The sequence below is a fragment of the Serinus canaria genome, chromosome 14, assembly GCF_022539315.1.
Source record: "Serinus canaria isolate serCan28SL12 chromosome 14, serCan2020, whole genome shotgun sequence".
NCBI classification, from domain to species: domain Eukaryota; kingdom Metazoa; phylum Chordata; class Aves; order Passeriformes; family Fringillidae; genus Serinus; species Serinus canaria.
The window spans coordinates 502,083-514,941 of NC_066328.1; the positions used below are offsets into that span (position 1 = coordinate 502,083).

The window sequence follows — 12,859 nt, forward strand, 5'->3', positions numbered from 1 at the left end:
CCATTGGAGATGCCACAGAAACCTTTGTGACAGCACCAAGAGTTGAAACATTAGGTTCTGGCCTCTAGTGCCTTATGCCGGGGTTACCTGATATATCTGTGGGCTCCAGGTTCAGAGCACACCTGTGTCCCAGCAGAGAGTGTGGCTGTGATCACTAAAGGCCATATCCAAATCAGCTTTAATCAGTCAGTGCAAAGCCAGAAGGGGATGCACAATAATCTCCACTATTGCAGCAGCTCTACCGAGTGCTGGAACCTCTGCCCATGTGCCCTCAGTGTTCAACTGAAGCTGCAAACACAGCTGTGGATGCCACACACTCTGCAAAGGCAGACAATTCCTCTAAAATCCAACAGGCCCATAAAACTCTTCTGTCCAATTAAGATGTTATATAGCAAGGTTCAATCAATGAAAATATTCACTGAAAGGCCACCAAAGAACTTTTAGTCATTCCAGTACTGACAGACTGAAAAGCACATAGAACTTGACATTTATTGGCATGGTCTTCCATTCTGGAGGCCTTTGAGCCTATTAAGGGAACTTCTAGGAACTTCTAATGCCCTGGAAGAATCTGCCACAGGCTTTGAGAATGCCTCACTGCTTAAGGTGAGATGAAAAGGTTTTTTTCCCATGGTGCTCTGTAGCACTATGTTAATTTACCTCAGTTCCCTATAGGTCACTGCCCTTTCCCTATAGGTCTTTGCCCTCTGCCCTGCCCTTGTACCACCCCTGACCCCATACTCAACCCAGGACACTGCATTGCTTCGTTGTCTTCTGTCCCTGGACTCCTTCAGCGTGACTCTACAATAAAACTTGCTGGAACTCTATACAGAGACCCTTTCCATCTTTCTTCGCTGACCTATCTGTGGTGTGAGTGTGGACTGAGTGACTGACTGTGCCTGCCCCAGCGGCTTTCCCAGAAGATGCTTTCGGGAAGGTAGCAGCAAACACCATCCATTTTCCATGCTGCTACATTCGATAAATCAGGTGCTTTAAAATTATTTGAAGCTCTTAAGGAAGATATACCATCAAGATGAGATCTCATCCTCGTAGCTGCACCTTTGGAAAAGAAATCAAACATTTTGCCTGAAGCAGCCAATCCAGATAGTTCTAGATTCTGAGTAAATGCTAACCTGGGTATTTTGGAATCACATGCTGAAAGTCCCAAATTTAACTCCTCTTTTAAAAGTTTGGCAGCAGCATGCAGGAGCCTTTCAGGGAACGCTTTTGGATGGCTCTTCTCTACCATATTTAATTCACAGCTTTTTTATAAAAAGAAGACTGGCTTTAGATCATCATTTTTACAGTGTAAGAGCGATACAGAAATGCTCACCATTTCTTTTTGTTGCATTCTTCCACATCTGAAACCAATTCTCAGACTGTAATTACAGGAGGCAACAAATTGTCTTGACTCCAGTTCTGAAAGTGAGATATCTTACATTGTTCAGCTGTGGGGTCTCAGTGTGAGCTCAGCGTCTGTTTCCTCCAGATCCGGTAACAGCAGAATACCAGTCCATCGCAGAGCCAACGTCAGCTCCAGAGAAGCGAACATTTTTATGTAATTCTCCACCTGCGAATCACAGAAAGACTCCTTTTTAATTCAAGTCCTAAAATAACATCTTTTTGTAGGAGAAATTTAATCCTACTTTGCAGTGGCAAAAGCATAGGAAGATGTACCATTGTCCAGTGTTCTTAGACACTTCAGCATAGAAGCTATCACTGCCTTGTGCTTCCACCTTCTGCCATCATCCCTTGGGAGCTGCTTAGATTTATATTAGGGAGGGTTAAGTAAAATGTTCATCATATAAGACAACTTCTAAGACACCCAGATTAATTTTGGCTTTTTCTTTTTTTCCCTGTAAACCTTCTTTTCCTGCCTTATTTCCTAAGATACACAGGCATACTTAGAGGCTGCATCAAACAGACATTTTTCGCTCCAGCAATTATTTCCCGTTCCAGGAAATAATGAATTTGATTAATATGTGCTCTTGAAGCTCACTGAAATCTGTGGCAGTCAGACTGCCAGAAGTTTTAATTTGAGCTCACAGTTTTATACATTTTTTGGCTGGGATAAATCTGTGGGGTCTGCAAGTAGGTCGGGCTGCTTATACTTTTCACAGGTCTAGATGTTGCAATAAAAAGTGACAAAGCAATTGGGCATTGTGAGGGCTGCCAGAGCATGACCAGCTCTCAGCTGTGCTTGCAAAACCAACAGAACTTTTGTGCTTCAGTGTAATGGTGCATAGCTCCTGATACCTTGCCAGCAGCTACTGTAAGCCAGCAGGCCTCAAACAGGAAAGGATTTACTTGCCACAGAAGAGCCCAAGAAATCTCAGAAAAATTCCAGCCAGCCTTCAACTCCTCCTCAACTTTTTCTGAATTGTCCTCCCCCTCTCCAGTGAGGCAAGTTCTCTCTCTTCTGGTAATCGTGTAAAGAGCAATGTTTAACTTTGGGCTGCTGGGAAGAGGAGTCAGAAGATGTCTCGCCCTCAGCAGTCAAGAGCCAGTGAGTCAGGGCTGTCTCCTGCCCATCCCTCCCACCACAAGGAAGCAAGTAGGCAGTACAGACTTGTATTTGGAGGGAGGCTGGAGTTTCAGTTAGGGGGTAAAACTAGAGGATGGCTGTGTGAGAGTGCAGTTGTGTCACAAAGTCCATATTCACCTGAACTACCTTGCTTACCCCTCCATATAAAGGAGGGTAAGACAGGCAGAAGAGAAAAAACAATTCAGAATAAAATGTATATCTATAGATATGGCTATAGGCAGGCAGAGAGACTCATTTACAGACCCTTACTACAGCAAACTGCTTTCCCTCCTGCTTTAGAGAAGTCAGCATCATGTTATAGTAAATGGCCTCTAACTGGAGATGGGGACAACAGGATGGCAGAGTGCCTGAACAGCATAGAACTGAAATGCAGTCTAGTATGTGTTGGCATAGAATGATAAGGGCATTGTAAAAAATAGAAAAGAAAAAAAAAAAAAAAGCATTATTTGTAACAACCATAGAAACACAAAACATTCTGGGTTGGAAGGGACTTTAAAGCTCATCTCATTCCACCCCTTGCCATGGGCATGGACACCTTCCACTACCCCAGGCTGCTCCAAGCCTTGCCCAACCCTTCCTGGGATCCAGGGGCAGCTACAGCTTCTCTGAGCAGCCACAAAACTTTCAAGTTCTGTACTAAGAGTAAGCAGTCATTATCCTTTCTAATCAGACTGACTTTAAAAAAAGCAGGAATTAACACAGAAGAACAGAACCAGGAGAAGGACCTTTCTTCTCAGTACCTACGCTACAATTGTAGCTTGTTAAATTAGTTTTTAAATGAGCTATTCAGTAAGTGCAATATAAAAAAAAAAAAAAAAAAAGAAAGCAAGTATACAAGTGAGAAGTAGAACTAGAAAAATGCATACTGAGGATAGGCCAACAATGGCTGCAGCACAGGCAAAAGCTTTTTCAAGATTAAGTTTAAACTCTGAAGCAGGCAAGCAATCATTACAATTCAAACCCAAGCAAAGACCACAGCAACCTGCATGATTTTAAGTCAGTGACTGAATTTTTAGGAAATATTTAGCTTGCTATTCTAGCCACATTTTCCATTTCAGTCCCTTAGCTCTTCCCATTGTCTTTTGGACTGCTTTCAGAAGAGTGCTGAAAACTGTGAATAAGACACACAGCAGTGAAGCCAAGTGTGACAGGGAAATTCCCATACTGTGTACAAAGAAAAATTCTATGAAAGTGTTTAAAAACACATCAGAAAAAAAGATTTGAATTACTTACTTTCAGTATGGGGAATAAAAGCTTACAATTTTTGAAAAGATAACATGGCTGAGGACAAGTTCAATGATTTTATTATTTAGAATAATTATCATTAAAGGGGTTTCTTTGTTTTTTCTTTACAAAATGCAGGAACTAGCAAACTGAAATATCTGAACTACAAGAAACTCAGAGGGCAATTATTTCTTTCAAATTGAGAGCACATTAAATACTCTACAGTAGTGAAATATTCACAGTCTAAACTTCTTAAAAAACAATTCCAACTTTGGCTGAAGCCTGGGATTACATTATTTGATATTGCTTTTAATAAACATAAGAGAGTGTCCTAAAAACCCAAGCAACAATTAATCAGGAGATCCTGCTTCCCCATTCCATTTAGGTGTTCTTGCAACTTTGTGTTCTGAAAGTCTGACTGCAGTTTAAAAGATTATTAAGACACTTCATTTAAATCCAGTGTAGTTGCTCTATAACAGGAGTTACCAAATTTGAAAATTACATTTTTTATCTCGTGCATGAGCAGTTACACCACTTTGGATTCAGCTCTTTGCTATGTACAGATACAGTTAGATACTGACAACCAACATTTTGGCAGACATAGATACAGTTAGATACTGACAACCAACATTTTGGCAGACATAGATACAGTTAGATACTGACAATCAACATTTTGGCAGGCATTTTTTTAGGTTCTAATAGAAAGCAAATTTTCCTTTTTGCTGCCCTTCAAATCAAGAGTGATGTAATCCTCCAGACCTGCAGCATATCATTTGGTGTTTATATTTCTGACCAGAGTTGTAGGCATGGAAAAGACTCAAATTTATTCTTTTTCATAACCTTGTGAAACTAATCCATGCAGAAGGCACATGAGGAGATAATGAGAACTGCTTCCTCAAGACTGCTTGCTACTAGCCCTTTTCCCAGTAAGAGAAAATTAACTCCAAAAGTTGGAGATTAATTCCATTCTTGAGGGGTACTCAATCACCTCTGAGATGTTTGCTTCATAAAGGGAAGTTTGACAGAAGCACAAGGCAACTCAGCAAGGTAGCAGTAACTGCAGAACAAAAGACAACTGGCAGGCAGCTTCCCTCTCCTTCGCCAGTACTTCAGTGCATCCTGCAGCTTTCCCAATCCTGGACTTAGAGCAGCACACCTTGACATCTCTACTACATGGATCTGGGAACAAGACTGGACACCACTGTTCCCCCTGCACCCAAACACCTCCTGATCAGAAATACAGTTGTACTTCAGCCTCAACGGTGACTTTGCTATCCATCCCTGGTGCAGATGTGTTTCAGAGCTTGAATTAAACACTCCATTTAGCATCAGAAAGCGACCATCTCATCTCATGCAGAGTGTTTGGGAGCACATGGCTTCATCGTGCCGTGATGATCCCTTCCAGCAGAGTACACTCGATGGATTGCTTTAACGTGGTTAAATGCAGTTCGATCTCTACAATGTGCCCTGGGCACTCTGTACTCACAAGCTGGGTGCCACGATAAAATTCCCAACAATGTTCTATTAAAAGTTTAGCAATAGTGTGATAGCAGATTTTTAGATATTTCCTGCTGGGTTTTTGATATGCTTTTAGGACAAAGTCTAAAGAGATCTCAATTTCCCAAGTAACTGATAAAGACCTGATATCAGAGCACTCTACAGGGCAAATACTTTTAGGCATTTAAATGATTTCTTTTGGGATGTCACCATTGTGTATGAAGCACAGTAACAGAGTTTGTCCTAGTATCCCATGTTTTCTTTCTTAGGAATAGTATCACCTTCTTAAACAGTCTAAATTATCTGTAATTAATTTGTTGTGCAACTTATTAAAGTTCAGACACACATTCAGATACAACATTTCCTCCTTGCTGGGCAGGTAAGTGATAGTAGCACAGATTTAGGAGAATGTGTATGCCATAGAATCATGGAACAGTTTGGGTCAGAAGAGACCTTAAAGATCATCTCATTCCACCCCCCTGCCATGGACAAGGACTATCCCTGGTTGCTCCAAGCCCCGTCCAACCTGGCCTTGGACACTTTCAGCGATGGGGCAGCCACAGCCTCTCCTGGCACCCTGTGCTGGGGCCTCACCATCCTCCGAGAAAATAATTTCTTCCTAAAATCTAGTTTAAATACATCTTATAGCTGCAAGCACTTAGAAAGCATCCCCTCCTTCCCATCTCTGGGTTGGGATGATACAAGCATTTCTGATGTCCAGCCTCTGTGGGTGCTGTGAGCAGTAAGATACCAAAAAGGCACACACAGAACCAAACAAAATAAAAGTCTGGGGAAAAACACAACACATTTTTGTTGAAAAAACGTAAGAGGAAAGAAATGGTTAATGGCTCCACAAAAGTTCAAAAAGGCTAAAGAGCAGAGCATTGTAAGAAGATACTGGAGGCAAATGTTATCAAAGCCATAGGTCAATAGCCTTCCCTCCTGCCTACACCATAAAAACCCTCAAGGAACAAACAGTAAAATTAAAGAGATGGTAATTCCTACCTTCTTTCCCTCCAGAGTAAAAGAAAACTGCACTTAACTGCAAAGCATGTTAAAGGCTGAAAAACTCCTTCATGTTGTGCTAATTATGTGTCTTCCCTTGGTTGCAAAATCAGAAATAACTACAAACATGTCTCCTCTCAACAGCAACCTCCTACTCTGAACATACAATCTTTGGTTTTATTATTTTAACTTTCCCATAACATCTCACTTTATATCTTTCTCTGTTTGGAAGTACAGCCAACTATGAAGAACAAAAGACAGTGTTGACTGTCAGTGATAAGCTTGATATGGTATCAAATCCATACACAATAATACAATACCTTTTCCCTCTCTGTTGCACTGGATGCTGTCAGTTTGACATCTATCACCTTGAGACTCTTTTCCACTACATTTACTGGCAGAAAAACACATTTAAGTATCTGTTGATGATATGTGCTCCTCTTAGTCACAATGTCTGCATTGGTTTCTGCCAAACACTGATTTATTAATTTTTCTCTTATCTAAACCAGAAGGTGCAGGAACATGTACTTTACAGGTACATGCAGCCATGTGTTAGTTCTTTTACATTTAGAGTTTCTTCAGGTCCAGAACAGCAGTTCACAGCATGAATGGAAACACAGGTAGCTTTTTACAAGCAGAAGACACAATTTGAGGTGCCAGGAAAGGGCATCCCTAGGAGAGACGTTTGCCAAGAAGCCTTTCCCAGTGCATGGCAATATATTGTATATATACAACATAACAAATACACATGCCATTTAAAAAACTAATGCTCAGAATAATTTTCCCCACAATATTCATGTTTATCAAAAATATACCCACAGAGATGACTGCTGGACATTCTCTCTTGAAAAAGGTTCAAAATATGAATGGTGCCATTTAAAGTCTGTTAAGGAAACCAGCCAATGTCCCAATTCCCCATATCATCTTTAAAACAAAACAAAAAGACAATTTAGTCAAAACAATTCAAGAATCAGTGTGGATACTTATGCCCGTTTAATTCTTCTGTAAAATTATACATGTATTATAAACACGATGATACATGCTTATGGTGGTTTAAGACCTCCTCAGTGCAACACATGAACATATAAAGCCTTGAGGGGCAGTGCTGGAAGCTTAAGGAGCACCTAAATTGGGAAGGGTGTGGATGCAGCAGTAACCCTGGTGTAATGGAGCACACAAATCCTTATCTACACTGAGCCTATGGAAATCACTACACACACTTCTTGTATGTGTAGTAAGCAAAAGGAGATGTACACTTCATTCCTGCCAACAGTTATCCCCACAGCGTTTTTATTCTAGGGGAGATCTGTGCTCCCATAACTTCTGCCAGCAGCTAAAAACAGGGTAGGGAAACTATATTATCTCAGACTATTTCATGATTGTCTACATTAAATATAAGGTATAAGCACAGCAGTTTTCTCTTGGAAAGCAAAAGGCAATTTACAGTAAGATGAGCCTATAAAAAAATAGTTAAAGCTGCCATTTTAGTCAGAATTTTATTTTCTTCCAGCCCTGCAAAATCCTACAGATTTTTTCCTTTCTTCTGATCTTGCTCAGAAGAAAAGCTTCAATAATCTGGTATGCCCTGTAATGGACTACCCTTTCCTGAAATCAAGTGTAGATTACCCTACACAGGGGAGATTCAGACACCAAATACATTTTACAAGCAAAGGAGAACCTAAGCTCATCCAACAGCCCCATTTCGGGGAACTGGAACAACACATTGCTTTATTTTGGTACTTATTTCTGTAATCTTTCTAAACTTATGCTTTATTAAAAGAGCAGCAACAAACACTCCTGCGCAGCAGCAAAGGTACAGAAACAGCACCTCGTAATGAAAAACTGATGAGTGTGAAATCCCACACTAGTCCTGCATTACTGTGATTGTGATTTCAAAATCACAATAGATTGGTTGCCAAGTTTATAATCTTACTGTTAGTGTATACTGCTAATCTTCTAGTCTTTCTGGGGAGAGAAAATTGGGTAACTGGCTCTGTCATCCAGAATCCAGGGCACAGGTTTTACAGGAAGCTTTGCTGTTGAGGGTGCTCTGTACTCATGTGCTTGCTCTGAGCAAACTTGAAGGGATTTAACACACTTGACACTCCTAGTCCTCCCTCCAGTGGCACTGCACTGGCCAATGGATTCAAAGTCTCACCTGGAGGATACAGGCATATTGAAATGTAAACCAGGAGCAGGAATCCTGTCTCCACATCCAGATTAGAAAACAAATATTTTCTTTATAGAATGAAGATATTACAAACAAAACTATTAAACAAAAAGAATCCCAAAACTCCTCCACCACTCAGACTGAAGGGCTTTTATTAACCCTTACCTCAGAAATTGTGACTGTACAGATAATCTTATAACTTACTCCCTTCTGTTGGGCTTGTTTGTGAGGTGAAAACTGGACTGTTTTTTAAATGGTGCACTGATACGCATCAGGTGCACCACTGACCTCCACACCTTAAAAATAAAAAGGAATGCACAGCTTCCAACCTTCATTCCTGAAACTGTGCTATAGAAAACAAGGTGACAAACACCCTCACCAAAGAGAACAGCCAAACAACCACATTAATAAAGTGCTTGCAGCATCAACAACTCATTTCAGTCTCTAAAATCACCAGCAGGATTACTACTTGTGGCAGCTGTGTCACAAATACTTTTAGCTCCCCCTATTCTCTACAGGATGTACAAATTCTGCATTAAATAGGCAATCTCTGGAAAGTGCCTCTCTTCCAGGGACTAACTGCTGCATAGGTATGTGATTTTGGAATTCCAGCTTTGCAGTGTTTGGATCATCAGTTCTTAAGCAAACCAAACTATACTATGATCATATGCAGTGGACAATGGGGTTAGAACAGCTGATTTGCTGAGAGTTGGTATCTGGCCCTTGTCCTATTAGGTAGAAAAATTCAAACTAATCTGAACATTATTTTTCTTTTCAAAACGTTGATAGTCCACATAGCAGATTTGTCAATAACACAGTACAAGTTTTCTGAAACACAGTCACTACACTTGTACTTGTCTACAATTTATTTCTCCTTAAATTTGTTTTCCCCATTAAAAAACCCCAAAATAACAAAGTGCTGAATGTTGGCAGCTACACCTGAGTTACACTTACTTGACAACATAATCAGGAGAGGGAGAAAGGATTTTACACAGAGAGTAAGTTTAGGTTAGATACTGGGAAGAAATTATTTCCTGTGAGGGCGGTGAGACCCTGACAGACACAGAGAAGCTAGAATCCCTGCCCCTGGATCTCTGGAAGTGTCCAAGGCCAGGCTGGATAGGGCTTGGAGCAACCTGGGACAGTGGAAGGTATCCCTGAACATGGCAGGGGATGTAATAAGATGAGCCTTAAGGGCTGTTTCAAGCCAAACCACTTTGTGGCTCTGTGCTGATGCAGCTGCCTACACCCCAAGCATGATTCAGCACCCTCCTTAACACAGACATTGGCAGTCACCTAGATTTCTCCTGAGTCTCCTTCATGAGACAGTGGGAATCAATAGGTTATGGTCTTTTGCAACATTTCTGAAAGTTCAGTCAATTGTTCTCTAACTGCAGAAGTTTAAGCAGGAGGAGAACAAATGAGTTTTGTTAAAGCCCAAGAGTATGAACACCACAGATACGAGCACTTCTATATATTAACATCAGGGATTTTAAAACATTTGAGTCCAGAACAGGACCTCACTAGCACATATTCCCACCAACACATGTGGACTCCAAGCCAGTCAATCATTAATTATAGTGCAATAAGTTCTATTTTTGTATCAGGTGACTGGTCAAGTACCAAAGCAGGAAATAGCTCAAGAACACCATTTCTGCAACAAAACCTACCGCACTTGCCAACACACTCCATTCAATTGTGTCAGACTATTACAAATAAACCTGAAAATAAAGGCATTCCCAAACAAATTTGAGAAAAATTGTAGTTCTTCAGTCCTGATTCAAGACATACAGACAGAATAAAAGGAGCTACTTTTCTTTCAGACCATTAACACAGTTTATCAATTTTGAGTGGTAACACACACTCATCTGTGCCTGAGCATGCAGCCACACAGTCCAACAGCAGCGGTTCCAGCTGCCTCTCCAACCTAACAGGGAAGAGAGGGGGAATTCTGCAGAGCCAGAAGAACAGCAAGGACCTAAGTTATGGTATGTTACCAATAAAGTGCTTGTCACTGGCTGTATGCGGCTTCAGCACTAAAGCAAAGGCACTTACAACCTAAACAAATGTCAGACAATGCATACAACACAAGCCAACAATAATGGCTAAACAATGCATTATGAGATTGCAACAACGTTGGTTTTGGAGATAGTGAGACACCCGTGCAGTGTGGACAGCTTTGCTTTGCTTGCCTTAAATACACAGACAGTTATTTTAGTACAGGCATAGCTTCTTTTCCCACTTTTCTTTACAGTCCAAATAACAGGGGGATCAGAGGATGGAGGCCCTTAAAGATTTCCGATTAACAAACAAATAAGTAAATACAACCAAAGAGAGAAAACAAAGATCACAAAAAAAGGAGTGATCAGGGAAGAGCAGAGGTAGTTAAATATGTGATGGATCCAGAAACAGCCTGCTAGAAACATTTACTTGGCAGCACTTAATCATTAACAGCAAAAAACCCCAAAAGCCCCAAACAAACAAACAAACCCTCTAAAAAAAAAAAACAACAACAAAACAAAAACCACAAACCCCCCCCCCCCCCCCCCCCCAAAAAACCTCAAACAAAACAAAGCAACAACCCCCTCAAAACAAACAAACAACAAATACACCAACCAAAAAAAAAAAAACCCTGGGAGAAAGCTGTTTTTCTTTGAGTTAAAATTTCTGGCTGTGGGAACACCTGCAAACTTTCAAATATTAATGACAGAAAAGACTTTCAGTACCAGGATTTCCAACAGCTAATTGTTGTGCAATACTATCCACAGCTGTTTTGAAAATTACAAAGGATGTAAGTATCCTGTATTTTTGGAAGGAAAAAAAGTTACCATAAAATGTTGCTGGAATCCTTGAACTTGAGTTATCATTGCCGTTCTCGAGTAACCACCTTGGAGAAGTTTTTGCAACAGTCTAACAGCTAGTGAATACAGAAAGAAGGAAATTCCAACAACAGGGAATTCCCTGTTCTGGTAATACAGTGCCCTAGATATGATCCATGTTATTTCTATGCTCTGGGTACTCCTGGCTGCTCTGAAAATCCTACTGGGATTTCCTCTAAGCCAGGAAAGCTTTCAGATGCTCCAGCTTCTTGTAGGAATTGGACATAAAACCTCATGGATTGAGAAATACAGTTCAAAGGAGAAGGTCCCACTTTCCTCCTCACAAGTCCACATCACCCGAGAGGTGTCATCCCTCCTGCTGCCCTGGGACCAGAATCAGCTGAGAATGTTGCATCCATCCGGTTATTGCTCGCTTGTTCACAGGCCCAGAGAGGCCGGGAAGCATTTTGGCAGGTTCCTGGCAGGTTCCAGCCAGCACTCTAAATTTGGTGTTTGGTGGCTAACAGCGTGCCAGCCCAAATATTCCAGCAGCAATTTTCACTGAAGGATGGGCCGGAAAGACTAAGGTGAAAACAAACTCACAACAAAATTCTACTTTCATTATAGAAATTTCAAAAACATTGAAGGCAGAGGCTGCAGAACATAAGTGCTGGGCTTAGAGAGCTCTCCCTGCCAAGATCCGCTGCCCCGCTGCGGGGGTGGGCTGGCAGAATAGGTGTAAACTGTGCGTGCCGGGACGACGTCACCAGCGGCCAGAAGATCCTCTGAGGCACTGCCCGGCACCTGAGGCTCGCACAAGCCATCTGAACACCTTCCAGCCTCTCCACACACCGAGCTAGCCCCCAGGCGCAGCCCAGAGCCCCCACGGCAGGCTCGCCGCAGGGACCAGCGCCCGCTCTCCGGTCACCGACATCCCCGGAGGTTCCGCCTTGGGTTCTGGCGCCCACGGACAGACACAGCGGCTGGGGCCGCGCCCGAGCCTCCCCCGCAGCTGCCGCTTGGTCTCGCACGAGCACAGCCAGCGACCCGCGGCCCGGACACGGGGGCCTGACGAAGACCGGTCTCAGAGCCGGCCCCCTCCCGGCCCCTCGCCGGAGGATGCTGCCGCGATGCCACCGCCCGACACCGAGTTCCATCCCCCTCGGTCGGCTCCTGGAGCCGCGCTCGCCCTCACCGTTCTCCGCCGCTCCGGGCCGCGTCCGGCAGTACCGGGGGCGCCAGCGGCCCCGCGCCTGCGCAGAGGGCGCGGCAGCGGCGGGACGGGCGCGGGCGCGCGCACGCGGTCCTGCCGGGCCGGGCGGACGCGCGCGGAGCGTCCGCGGCTCTGGGGCCGAGCGGGGCTGAGGGGCTGTGAGGGTTTGTGGGGGCTGTAAGGGGCGATGGAGGGGTGGTGAGGGGCTGTGAGAGCTGAGGGAGGGGTGGCGAGGGTGGCTGTGAGGGCTGATGGGAGCTTTGGAGGTACAGGAGGCAGTGAGGGGTCACAGTGAAGGACTGTGAGGGGGTGCAGGCCAAAATTTAGGGAGTGTGAGGGGTGATATGGACTGTGAGGAGTGGTGGGTGTCAGTGTGGGGCAGACAGGGT

At 43.1% G+C, this 12,859-nt stretch overlaps 1 protein-coding gene across 3 annotated transcripts in view; it reads right to left on the reverse strand.

The window, feature by feature from the left end:
- TBC1D24 (TBC1 domain family member 24) overlaps positions 1-12,608 on the reverse strand; it is a 36,401-nt gene extending 23,793 nt beyond the window's left edge. For 2 of the 3 annotated variants that reach the window (XM_030229917.2, XM_030229915.2), the window contains exons 1-2: positions 12,453-12,608; positions 1,331-1,567 (exon numbers count right to left, since the gene is read on the reverse strand). The gene's annotated coding sequence lies outside the window, so the exon portion shown is untranslated. The remainder of the gene's footprint in view (positions 1-1,330; positions 1,568-12,452) is intronic. The other variant, XM_030229916.2, reaches the window with a different exon arrangement.
- Positions 12,609-12,859: the final 251 nt, after the last annotated feature.